The sequence below is a fragment of the Pinus tabuliformis genome, chromosome X, assembly GCF_031772625.1.
Source record: "Pinus tabuliformis cultivar Carrire ecotype Pingquan chromosome X, CPIR1, whole genome shotgun sequence".
Taxonomy (NCBI): Eukaryota; Viridiplantae; Streptophyta; class Pinopsida; order Pinales; family Pinaceae; genus Pinus; species Pinus tabuliformis.
In genome coordinates, this window is record NC_142308.1 from 1513003776 (window position 1) to 1513017076 (window position 13301).

Consider the following 13301-nt stretch of genomic DNA (forward strand, 5'->3'; position numbering starts at 1 on the left):
GGTATTTTAATGATAATATTTCATTTGAAGTTTTCTTCACTAAGGATGGCAAGATGGAGCGTGCAACATTTCTGAGGGTAATAATGAATGCTAGGATCTAAATTTTAAGATTTGGCAGTTTTCTTCATTGAGGATGGCATGATGGAGCGTGCAACGTTTCTGGAGGTAATAATGAATGCTAGGACCATTCCCTCTCTGCCACTCTGCTAGTGCCTTCGACACTGTTGGATTTTTAGGACTTTTAGGTCAGAAGGATTGGGCAGGATGGACAAGTCCAAGAGATCAAAAGGGGAAGAGGAAGAGCACACATACGGTGAGCTTGTTCTCTCCATTGAAAATTTGTAGGAAATCCAGGATGAGCTTGAGAGGGTAAGTTCTCATGCACTCTGAAAAATAATTTTTGGGGTTATTTTATTTTATTTATCTATTTTTAAATCATTTTTTTCTAATCTTTTTTGAAAAACTTTTGCCCATTCCTTTCTCTATGTATTATTTTTTTGTTTTATTGGTGCATCTATGGATTGATTGAATTTTTGTTTGTCTGTGGGCTGCTTGAGAATGATTTGTTATAGCCCTTAAGAGCGGGTTTGATGAAAAGAGCGGTTTTTTCAGTAAACCCACACTTCATTTTCATATTCTTTCTGTCTTTTGGATATGGACATTTTGATTGGTTTACATATGTTGTTTTTCCAATATGTCGGGGAAATTGTTTCAAGGAAAAATAGAAACTAGAACATCCTCAAATTATTTATTTTAGTTTTCTTGCCATATCCATTTATTGTTTGGGCATGAGTTGTTAAAGCTCAGGGTTGAAGAATGTAATATTTTGTGCAACAGTTCTTGATCAGTCACAGTCTGTCTATTTACGATTAGGTTCATAATGACATGGTGACTTGAGGCTCTCTCAATGTAGTATGCCACACTCCTAAATCCCTTTTGGTCTCAATTATAGTCTCCATGTTTATGATAAGGTCATAGTGGCCTGGTCACCTAGGGTACTCTCGGCCTAGTCACTGCCCCCAAAGGATCTAACAAGGTTGCTCGTCTTAATGGCAAAAGCTCACAATTTTATTTGGCACCTTCCCTTAGGGAAGGGTAGACCTGCCTTACCTATATGGTTGTTGACAATTGGCTTATTCTTACATTCGTTTTTTTATTACTTGATGGAAAGCTTTCTTGGACGAATTAGTGGAGAGAGTTTAAGTTGGATTGCGATGACAAGCAGGGTATTTCTACATTACGTATTTGTAATTTCATAGTTTCATTCACATTGAGGAAGAACAAGATTCATTATATCACATTTGTTTTCCCTTTCTCCACTTATATAGCGACGTTGCAATGCTGGATTTATTTTTTCCTTCTACTTTTTCTCTTTGAGATTGAATCCAAAGTTTCTAGTACCTAACAGAGCCTTTTTCTCTTCTATCATAAGGTCCATGTGTGTGTAAACCTATGTAGTTGATGAAATAAGTTTGGAATGGATTGAAACAATGAGATTTTGCTGTGGTGGTAGTGATGAATCATTTTTTCAATTGAGCATAACATGTCTATATGATATAATGCAGAAAAATGGAAAACAAAGTGAACTTTTTAAAGGGTGCATTGAGCTGCTCTCTTTTGGCTATTCATCTCAAGTTGTGTTGAATGTTATAAATGGGAGCCAACTACAAAACCTTTTTTCTTTCCTGAGACTGCAAAAATCGGTCACCAAATGAATTGAAAATGTCTTGGTGCACTCTGGGTTGTTCTATCACTAGTCTTACATGGGATGTTTGTATTCAGGTCATTCAAATTATTTTTTTTTTTCAGTTATTATATGGTGTCCAACTGTATGGGGCCTTCTACATGGGTAAATTGCACTTGGGTATTATGGACAATCAATTCCTCAATTATTTTTTGTGCTTTTCATTTCACTACAGTGTCTTTAACATTCATTATTGTTTGATATGTTGAGCATTAAATATCATCTTCCCTTCTTTGCGCTTTGCCTTTCACTATAGGGTCTTTAATATTCAATAATGTTCGATAAGCTGAGCATTAAATATCATCTTCCCTTCACCATAAACCATAAAAAAATATTTTTTTCTTTATATATAATTTATTTGAATGAAAAAAAGGGAGAGAGAGTTGTTGTTTCAATTTCTCTAGCGTGGCATACACCAAACTGTGAAACACATCATTTCTATTTTACCAGAATAAGCATGCAGTTCATTGAATTTAAAATCAAATTATATCGAAGCTACAAATCAGAACAATCATTTAAAAAAATCCCCCTCTTAGGGAAAAACATGGAAATATGCTTATTTCCATTAGAATCGAATGTCAAGGATATAATACCCAACTTAATGTTATGAATGGTGCAAGCTGCTTACATGAGATCGCCATTGTGAACTAATGGCATTATAGGAAGGGGTGTCTTCCTTGTGTACAATCTAGAACAAGTTCTTTGTTAGATATATCAAATTTTCGGATAATTCAACATTCAATAATCATATGATTGTGGATCCTATGAATAGTAATAATGGGATACATAGGACTGAGAATTTACAATGGTTGGCAATCTCTAATCTCAGTAATTACGTAGGGAAGACTACAACTCAAGAAGGTGATGTTAGCAATGTACAACAAAAGGCCTCTGGTATGGGTCTTGTTCCAAGAATCTATTTTGTAAATTCCTCAATAACTCAGACACATTCAGCCCACTTGTCCTGATAAGGCGTCCAATACTCCACACATCAACTTTAACCCCATGAACACCCGTAGACATCTCAGGAGCATGGTTCAAGCCGCTAAGATTATGAGGGTAAATCTGAGGTGCACGAGTGGCATCCTCAATGTCTATTATAAACCACTCATCTAATTCAATGTTCTTCATGTTATCCCACCTAAGATCCCTATGCATAAATGAAAGGGTGTGGAAAGACACCAGTGCCTTGGTCACAAATTTTTCAAAGCTTCCACAAGATGTTTGGGTTTGGTGTTTGGGTTTGTTCATAGTTTTAAATTTTTATCTTTTATCTTTTTTCTTTAATTTAAAATCAACGACTATAAATGTAATTTTAAGGATTGCCATAACTCATAACTCTTCACTTGGTTTGGTGTTTGGGTTTGTTAGTAGTTTTTAATTTTAATTTTTACCTTTTTTTTTTTTTTTTAATTTAAAATCAATGACTATAAATGTAATTTTAAGGATTGTCATAACTCTTCATATAATTTTTTAAAATGTGCTAGTTCAATGGAAGAGTGCTTTACATATAAGAGGTTGGTGGTTCACTTCTGAACCAATCAATGATTTTGTAGTTCATTTTTAATTAAATGTTTTTTATATTGATTTATTTCAATGGTGAAATATTTTTGAATTAATTGTTATATATTGTCTCTAAAGAGACAAAAGTGATCTTCAAATAAAAAATTTATTGTCTCTAAAGAGACAATAGCTATTATTAAAGACATATTGTCTCTAATCCTAGTGTTGTCTTTAGAGAGACAAAAATGAAATTGCCTCAAGTGAGACAAAAATGAAGTTGTGTGCTAAGAGACAATAATGGTTGTGTTATATGACAATATTGTTTAAGACAATAATCTTTAAAACAATATTCTTTAAGATAATAATCTTTAAGATACTATTTTTTAAGAAAATAATTTTTTAGACACCAGTTTTTAGACACCAGCTTAAAGACAATATTTAAGACAATACACAATTTTTTTTGTCTTAAGTCAAGACAATTTACCCAAAAATTGTCTCAAATATTGTCTTATTGTCTTAAAACCGTCCTTTATGTCATAGTGGTACTCAATTTATTTTGGGCATCCCTGATTGCCTTTGCCAACAAAAAGGTTATTGAAAAGGCTGAAATCTTCTCTACAATGTATTTAAAACATGCCCTACAAAAGATTGTGGTGTCGAGTCTTTCACAAGAGGTCAGGCAGTAATACTAACATCACATCCGCTAATAAACATCATATATCATTATTTGTTCGCGTCTATATTTTATATTTTCAATTTTGTCGACGGCAGATAGAGTACGCTCTGGAATATGTTTGGCACACAAATCTGCCAAGAGTGGAAGCAAGAATGTACATGGAAGTATTTCCACAAGACACTATATACGAGTAGGTTCAATATTTTTTTTAATGTAACATCGAATTTTACTTCCATAACTTAAATATTAGCTTTTCGTTAATATGTTTAGTTGAATCCACAAATGCTCCTGGCATAGATCCATATATGTTGACAGAAATACTACCCTGTATCAAAGAAATGTGTCTTATAATAATTTAGTTCTAATGTAAATGCTTAAATTAATGACGCGCTAGATGAACATGAAGAGGCAGACACTCGTAGAACTTGCAAAAGTGGAGTTCAACATCTTTCACTCGATACTAAAGAGGGAATTACATTCTGTCTCCAGGTAATGATCTGTATTGGACATCGTCCGAAAATTAATTGGATTTGACTGGCGAACAAATCAAGATATTAAATAAATGAAGATTGTTTGTTCAGATGGTGGAAACATTATGGGTTCCCCAGCTGTGATTCACGCGACATATTCACGTGGAGTACTACACTTTTGCATCTTGCATTGCAACCGATGCCATACATTCAGCATTCCGACTTGGCTTTGCCAAAATGTCTCAACTTGTAACGGTGCTCGACGATATCTACGACACTTACGGCACAATGGAAGAGCTAGAACTCTTCACCGCAGCAATATAGAGGTGACCATTTACAGGCTAGTAGTAACGTGTTTTGTTTTCATTTTTTCTTATCTTATTTTCGTGTAAGGGTTGTGAAATAGTTGTGAAAGTGAGGGACCATAAAAATATTTTAAGGTAATAGATATATTCAAACTTCAATCAAAATTTAACATTCATATCATTTTAAATTACAAGTAAACACGTACCACGATATGCCCTTTCTCTACACTAACCGGCCTGACTAACAGTTATGTGTATAATGATCAGATGGGACCCATCATTGGTAGATTGTCTTTCCAGAATAGATGAAAGGAGTTTACATGGCGGTCTACGACACGGTAAATGAAATGGCGAAAGAGCCCGAGAAAGTTCAAAGTCGAGACAAAGTCACCTATGTTCAACATGCTGTATGTATTAGAAAAAATTTAGGAAATTTAATTTTCACAGGGGCAGAAAGCTAGGATTCTCATGAATTTAACTTTCACATAATTGGATTTCGTGCACTACGGAGCTATTTCATAGGTTTAATGAATAAGACTCACTCCAAAAATAACAAAGTAGGTTTGGAGCAATAAAACTTAGTATTAAATTTTTAAACATGAAAATGCATTTAAAAGAGAATGGGTCATTCACCAACAAAGATTTTAAGGTGATTTACACTTACGTGGAATAACATAGTTTGTTTGCACGCGCCACCAAAATTTTCTCCACGTTTTTTTCCCAAGAGACTTGCGCTATCTTTTTCTCTAACCTCTTACTCTCTAACCTATTACAAAATGACTTTTAAATTCATATATAACTCAACATACGATTTTACATTTAATTCATGGCAGAGCAAAGCAATTAATATGATGTTGTTGAGCGTAATCAAAATCGAGCAAGTGTTTTTGGAGTGTGGGCAATAGTCGATGAATGAATGCTTGCCCATATCTATTTACCAAAGTACATTGACTGCTTTAAATTCCTTGTTACATTTCGAAATGGTTCACGCCTCACTTCAATCCTTCCATCTTCAAACAAAGACGCAACCTGCAAAAACACGTCTAACAAGTATGGATGTTATTAGGCTATTTATTGCGGTGGTTAGGATTATTAATTCCAACACTCCCCCTTAATCACAATTGCCGCCATTGACAATTCCCAAATAGTTTCTGAGATAAGCAAAACTTTCACCCGCCAAAGGCTTTGTGAAAATACCAACAAATTGCTTGTGTGACCTGCACTGCTGCAACACAATTTCATCATTGTTAATCAACTCTTTGATAAAATGATATTTATCATCAATATGCTTGGTCCTCTTGTGGAAGACATAATTCTTTGACAATGGAATTGCTCAGGTGTTGTCGCAGAAAATAGTTGTTGCTCCCTTTTGGTTATGATGAAGATCCCTCAACATCCTTCTCATCCAAACTCTGTGATATGCTACTGTTGTTGTTGTGACAATTCAGCTTCTGCTGTTGACAGTGACACTATTGGTTCCTTCTTGGAGGCCCATGAAATGGCTCCGGGACCCAAATGAAAAACGTATCCCGACGTGCTATTTCTGTCATCGACACTGCTTGCACAATCATTGTAAGTGTAACTAACCAGCCTGAAATCACTTGCTACTGTGTACAAAATGCCATACTGTTTTGTCCCATTGACATACCTCAAAATCCTTTTCGTTGTATGCCAATGTGTCTGCTTGGGTGTCTCCATGAATCTTGACACCAAACTTACTACATACATTATATCCGGCCTCGTGGCGGTCAAATACATCGAGCTCCCTATCATGCTTTTGTATAATGTTGGATTGACAATGCTGTTGCAATCTTCTTTGCTCAACTTCAACCCTATGACAGTTGGAGTTGGTGCACACTTGTTGTTCTGCATTTTAAACCTCTCCAAAATTTCTGCCACATAATTTGCTTGAGAGATAAAAATGTCATTTTTTGTTTGCTTCACCTCTATGCCCAAAAAATATCTTAACAATCCCAAGTCAGTCATATCATATTCACTCTTCATGACTTGTTTGAAATCAATGATAAGAAAATCATCACTGCCTATAAAAATCAAATCATCTACATATAATACAACAATGAGAATCTTACATTCGCTCTCTTCGATGTAGAGAGTAGGCTCACTATCACATTTTTCGAAACCATTTTCCAACAAGTAAGCATCTACCCTGTTGTACCATGCACGCGGTGCTTGCTTCAACCCATAAAGAGATTTCCTCAACTGATATACTTTGTCTTCTTGGCCTTCAATCTCATAACCAGGTGGTTGCACAACATACACTTCCTCTTTTAGTACTACATTCAAGAACGCTAATTTTAAGTCCATTTGATACACTCTCCATTTGCGTTGCGTGATAACCACCACAACTGCGTGCACTGTCTCCATCAGCGCGACTGGCGTGAACATCTTCGCGTAATCTCTTCCATGCTTCTACTTGTATCCTTTCACAACTAGCCGTGCTTTGTGCCTGTCAATATTTCCCTCAATGTTGTTTTTGGTCTTATTGACCCACTTCACTCCAATAACATGTTTTCTTTTCAGAAGGCTCACTAACTCCCATGTGTCATTCCTTTCTATTGCTTCTATTTCTTCCTCCATTGCCGCAACCCATTTTTCTTCTTTGACTGCATCTTCACAATGGATTGGGTCATCTACATGACAAAATAATGCAAATAAGGAATTTAGACCAGCGCTACTATCAACTTCATCTTGCTCAAAAATTTCATTTAAATTTCTAAATTTTGGTCTTCTTGTGCTTGCTAAAGAAGGGCTTAACATGTCACTTGGTGTTGCGCTTTGCTGTGTTCTTGGAGAAGCACCTGGTTGGCTACGCGAAACTGTCATATTATTTGTTGATGGATTTGCTTTCTGTCTGCTTTGTTGCGCTTGAATAGGAGTAGAGGGAGTCACAGTTGAGGAATTACTTGCTACTGTTAATTCCTCTCTATCCTCATGTGGTATACATGCTTTAACATTAACTGTCTTCTCTAAAGTTCTGTCCCATGCTTCGTCTTCTATGAACTACACATCTCTGCTGATTATGACCTTCTTGGTTGATGGATTGTAGAGTGTGTATGCTTTGGATTCATCACTATATCCAACAAATATACATTTCTCCCCCTTGTTGTCCAACTTCTTCCTTAACTCTTCCGGGACATGTGCATATGCCACACATCCAAAAACTCTCATGTGAGTGACATTTTGCTCTCTTCCACTCTATGCCTCTTCAAGAAAAATGTTATGGACGCTTTTGGTTGGACATCTATTCAAGATATATGTTGCACAAGCGACAACTTCAGCCCAATAGTCATCTGGCAAATGCTTTACCTTCAACATACTCCTTGCCATCTCCATAATGGTCTTATTCTTATTTTCTGCCACACCATTTTGCTGAGGTGTATGCCTTGTTGTAAATTTCTTGGGAATTCCATGCTCCCTACGAAATCAAAGGAAATCATTTGAGATATATTCGCCACCTCTGTCACTCCTAAGGAATTTGATGTAGTATCCACTTCGCTTTTCAACAAGAGCCTTGTATTGCCAAAAGCACTCAAACACTTCACTTTTCTATTTTAGGAGAAAGACCCATGTCTTCCTTGTGTAGTCATCTATGAACGTCAATACATAGTGACTGCCACCAATTGATGATGTCCGCATTGGTCCACATAAATATGAGTGGAGAATCTCCAAAGGTGCCTTTTCCCTTACTGACTTTCCTGCTGGAAATGTCTCTCTATGTTGCTTTCCCAAGATACATCCTTCACATGTTGTCTAGTTTTCTATGAGTGGTAAACCCTTCACCATGTCTTTCCTATGCAGCAAATTCAAACCTCCAAAGTTAGATGTCCAAATCTCAAATGCCATAACAAGTTTTCACCTTTTATCTCTGCTTGAAACTTTACATGTGTGAGAGCTGCATCTTTTCTTCCCCCTTCTTGTCAGTTCATTGAGAGTTGTGCTTGTGCACCTTCTTTCGACAAATCTGATATTATTTTTAGGGGAAACATTCTATTGTTTGTCATTTGAACCTTTGCAATCAGTTTTCTGCTTGGAGGCCTATCCAAAATTGTGCACACATCATTTTTGAAAAAGACATTGTAGCCTTTCTACATGAGCTATCCAACACTCATGAGATTATGTTTTAGATCGGGGACAAAGTAAACATCTAAGATGTATTTCTTCTCCCACTTCTTTGTTAGGATATTAACTCTTCATTTTCCCATGACAGAGACTTTGCTATCATTCCCTAACGTCACTTCAGATTTCACACTCTAATCTAGATTAGAAAACATTTATATGTTTTCTAAGATGTGGTTGTTACACCCTGAATCTAGATACCATATATCACTTGTTTTTCTTGTGCTACATTACAAGATAAAAACATGCTATCATGGTTCTAATTTTCTGTTGTGAAATCTACACTTGGTTTGTTACTAATGTCATATTCCTTCTTTCTACATTCATTTGCATAATGGCCATACTTCTTACAGTAATGACATTGAACTTTAGATTTATCATAACTCTAACCCTGTGCTTGATTTTGGGTTGGGCCTTGACTTGGATTTTGATTGTTGCCTTTTCCATTTGAGTTTGAAGGGCTGCTTCTTCCACCTCTGTGTGGGCTTCCTCCTCTTCCTCTAGCATATAATCTTCCTCTACCTCGACCTTGACCAAATGATACTTGTGTCTTGAAGGCATGCTCCAATAAGCAACTTCCTGCTCTATTCAGTCTATGTTCATGAGAAATCAATGATGCATTAAGTTCATCCAGTGAGAACTGTGAGACATCCTTTGTCTCTTCTATGGCCACAACAGTGGCCTCAAACCTTGCTGGAAAACTTCTCAAAACTTTTTCAACTATTCTTCTTTTCTCAAGTGTCTCACCATGAGACCTGATTTAAGTAACCAGTCCACTTACATGTGTAAAAAACAAGTCTATATTCTTAGAATCTTTCATACAAAGTGTTTCAAAATCTCTCCTCAACATTTGCAAATTTGTTGTCTCGACTTTTGTCATGCCTTGGTAGGCTATCTCGAGGGTGTCCCATGCTTGCTTGGACTTCGTTGCTACTGCAACCCTTGGGAAAATAATTTCATGAACTGCTTGAAAAATATAAAATAAGGCTTTTGAATCCTTATTCCTATTGTTCCTTAACAAATCTCTTTCTTGTTGAGATAAGGCGTTGTATGCTACTACATCTGCGGGTTCTTGAAAACCATTCTCCACCAAATCCAAAATGTCTTGAGAAGAAAACAAGGCCTTCATCGTAATAGCCCAATAATCATAATTTTTTCCATTAAATTGAGATATTTGACGATTGGTCAAGCTTGTGGTTGACGTTGCCATTTTTGAGCGTAAAAGAAACTTTCTACCTATTGGTGAATATACTAAAAATAATCTGCCCTCAAAATAGTTCTTACTGCTAGTAAAAACACTTGTTTTTACACTAGCAATATTTAACCCGCTCTGATACCATATTAGAAAGAATTTAGGAAATTTAATTTTCGGGGAGGGCCAAAAAAATTTAGGAAATTTAATTTTCGGGGAGGGCCAGAAAGCTATGATTCTGGCGAAGCTACTTTCACGCAGCTAGCTTCGCACATGGTGGAGCTGAGATAGAGCTGAGATAATTTCTCGCAACTACCTTCACGCACCGCAAAGCTATTTCACAGACTTGGATTTCGTGCACGATGGAGCTATTTGAGAGGCTTAATGAATAATATTCACTCACTGAAAAAATAACAAAGTAGGTTTCCAGCAACACACTAAAACTTAGTATTGAGTTCTTGAACATGAAAATACATTTAAATGAGAATGCAGCTCATTCACGATGTAAAACAAAGGTTTTATGGTGATTTACACTTAAGCCAAATAACACACAGTAAAACACAACAATAAAACACATTAACGTTTTCAGGCACCCACCAAAATTTGCTCCACACTTTTCTCCCCCAGAGACTTCGGCTCTCTTTTTCTCTAACCTCTTAATCTATTACAAAATGACTTTTACATTCATATATAAGTCAACATATGATTTTACATTTAATTCATAAGAGAGCAATGTAATTAATATGATGTTGCTGAATGAGTGCTTTACCATATCTATTTATCAAAATACATTGAGTACTTCAAATTCTTTGTTGCGTTTCGAAATGGTTCACTAATCGCTTCAGTCTTTCAATCTTCAAACAAAGACGTAACCTGAAAAATAGGTCTAACCAGTATGGCGATTGTGAGGCTGTTTGTTGCGATGGTTAGTATTATTATTTCCAACCATATGTACCATTATAAAACAAATATGCACAAATATTTATTTGTGAGAATGTTAACAAGGCCAATTATATCACTGAAAGATAATTAGTTGATTTCTTTTGCTTCTACTTGTTCAGTGGGAGCATTATTTTGATGTATATATGATAGAAGCCAAGTGGATTTCGAATGGTTATTTGCCAACGTTCAGGAGTACCTGGATAAGAGTAAATTCAGTTTCGGTTCTCGCATAATCACATTGCAACTGAGCCTCACGTTGGGTGAGCCCCTTCCTCATGAGATCCTGCAGGAAATTGACTTTCCATCGAAGTTTAATGATTTGATATCTGACATCCTTAGACTAAAAGGTGACACTCCTTGTAACAATGTACTTGTGGTACAACCTTCCGGATTAAATGGAAAAAGGTCCTCGTTTGTTGATTGTTTATTGTAATTTGGATTTAGAATACAAATGATATTGACATTGACATAGCGGATGCAGGCGGACATGGCGCGTGGTGAAGAAGCTTCGTCCGTATCGTGCTATATCAAAGACAATTCTGGATTAACAGAGGAAGACGCTATCAATCATATCAATGCTATGGTCAATAACTTGCTAAAAGAGCTCAATTGGGAGTTACTTAAATACGACTGCAATGTTCCCATTTCTTGTAAGAAAGATGCTTTTGACATTTGTAGAATTTTCCATCACGGTGATGCCACCATCGAAACAAAGAATTTGGTGACGAAAACTGTCCTTCAATCTGTGCCTGTGTAACCACATGCAAATCTACCACAACTTCCTACTTAATTTAAATAAACCTAGACGTTGCATACTAGCTCACCTTGGTTGGTCTATATGTCTATCTCATATTTGGAGAGGAGAGTTGGTGGGTTGGAAATAGTAATTACTCAAGTAAAAAGATCCAGTAAGAATTCAAGTAGAGTGATGCATGAAGAGGTAAGTTTAGTTAAATACAGTTTAGATTTAGAGTGTGACTTACTGTGTTTAAGTGTGAGTGGGATGGGTTTACTCTGTATTTCTATATTTAAAGAAGTACAAATTTAATATGTGTGTATGTTAAGTTTTTTTCCTTAGATTAGAAAAAGTTTATCTAGTAAGATTCTAACTAGAGTGATGCATGAAGAGATAAGTTTAGTTAAATACAGTTTAGATTTAGAGTGTGACTTACTGTGTTTAAGTGTGAGTGGGATGAGTTTACTCTGTATTTCTATATTTAGAGAAGTACAAATTTAATATGTGTATGTTAAGTTTTTTTGGGAGAGTAGAAAAAGTTTACATACTTTTTATTGGGTCATTGTAATCAAGTGAAGTTGCAAGTTTGTGTGATCAATAAAAAAACCACACCTTGTGTCTAAATTTTGTACGTTAAATTTGTTTTCCCTCTTCTTTTTTTCTAACAAATTGGTATGATATTTAAATTTGAAGAAAAGTGAGAATCAGCGACAGTGCCGCACCATGTGAACGTTAAGTCACAGCGAGCGAGAATAAAAAGTATTTTTCTTCCGCCGCCCTAGCTTGTCGATTTTTCTGGGGGTTGGGCGCAATGTTTTTTATACCTCAAGAGAATATAAAGGCCATACCTTTTCAAAAGTCATGTGGAAACTAATAGTTTTAAGATGATCAAACAACTATCCAACTCTCAGTCCAACAACTAATTTCCATCGTCTTTCATGTGGGCGATTATGGTCCAACTTTAATTTGATTATGGATCAAAGTTTATCGGAGTGCCCTTTATAATAAATGATTTTGTAATTGGATGTTTGATGATTGAAAAATATAATTAAGTCAAAATCAGATATATGACACTTAGAAAGTTTTTGGAAGAGGTTTAGATGTAAGCTTACCTTAAACAAGGCTGCGATGCAATGGAATAGCTTCCTATTAGCTTTGCTTTAAACTTGAAATTTAAAATTACAAGCAATGACTTATTATCGTAAGATATTTAATCATTTGATAATAGTATTTAAACTCGATCTCCATGAACATATATAAACGTTGTGAATGCAGGAATTCATTGATTTACAAACATATAAAAGATGTTGATTTATTGCATTAAATTGGAAGATAATAAATAAATATATTGGCTATGCAGGGGAGGCCTACTTTTGTCGATTTGTCCGTATGAGAAACAGTAAATAAAATTATAATAAAAAAACGTATATATACAGAGCTATAATGAAATAAAAATACAATAAAATACGTCAATGATATATTGAGTCCAACCAATTTATTATAATTACTTACACGTATATTATATAACTAATATGTAATAATTTAATAAAAGCTAAAACCATTTATGAAAACGTGTACCCAAGCTTCGCTACCAAA

At 35.5% G+C, this 13301-nt stretch overlaps 1 pseudogene; it reads left to right on the plus strand.

The window, feature by feature from the left end:
- Nucleotides 1-264: 264 nt before the first annotated feature.
- Nucleotides 265-11726, plus strand: LOC149145803 ((-)-camphene synthase, chloroplastic-like; annotated as a pseudogene).
- Nucleotides 11727-13301: the final 1575 nt, after the last annotated feature.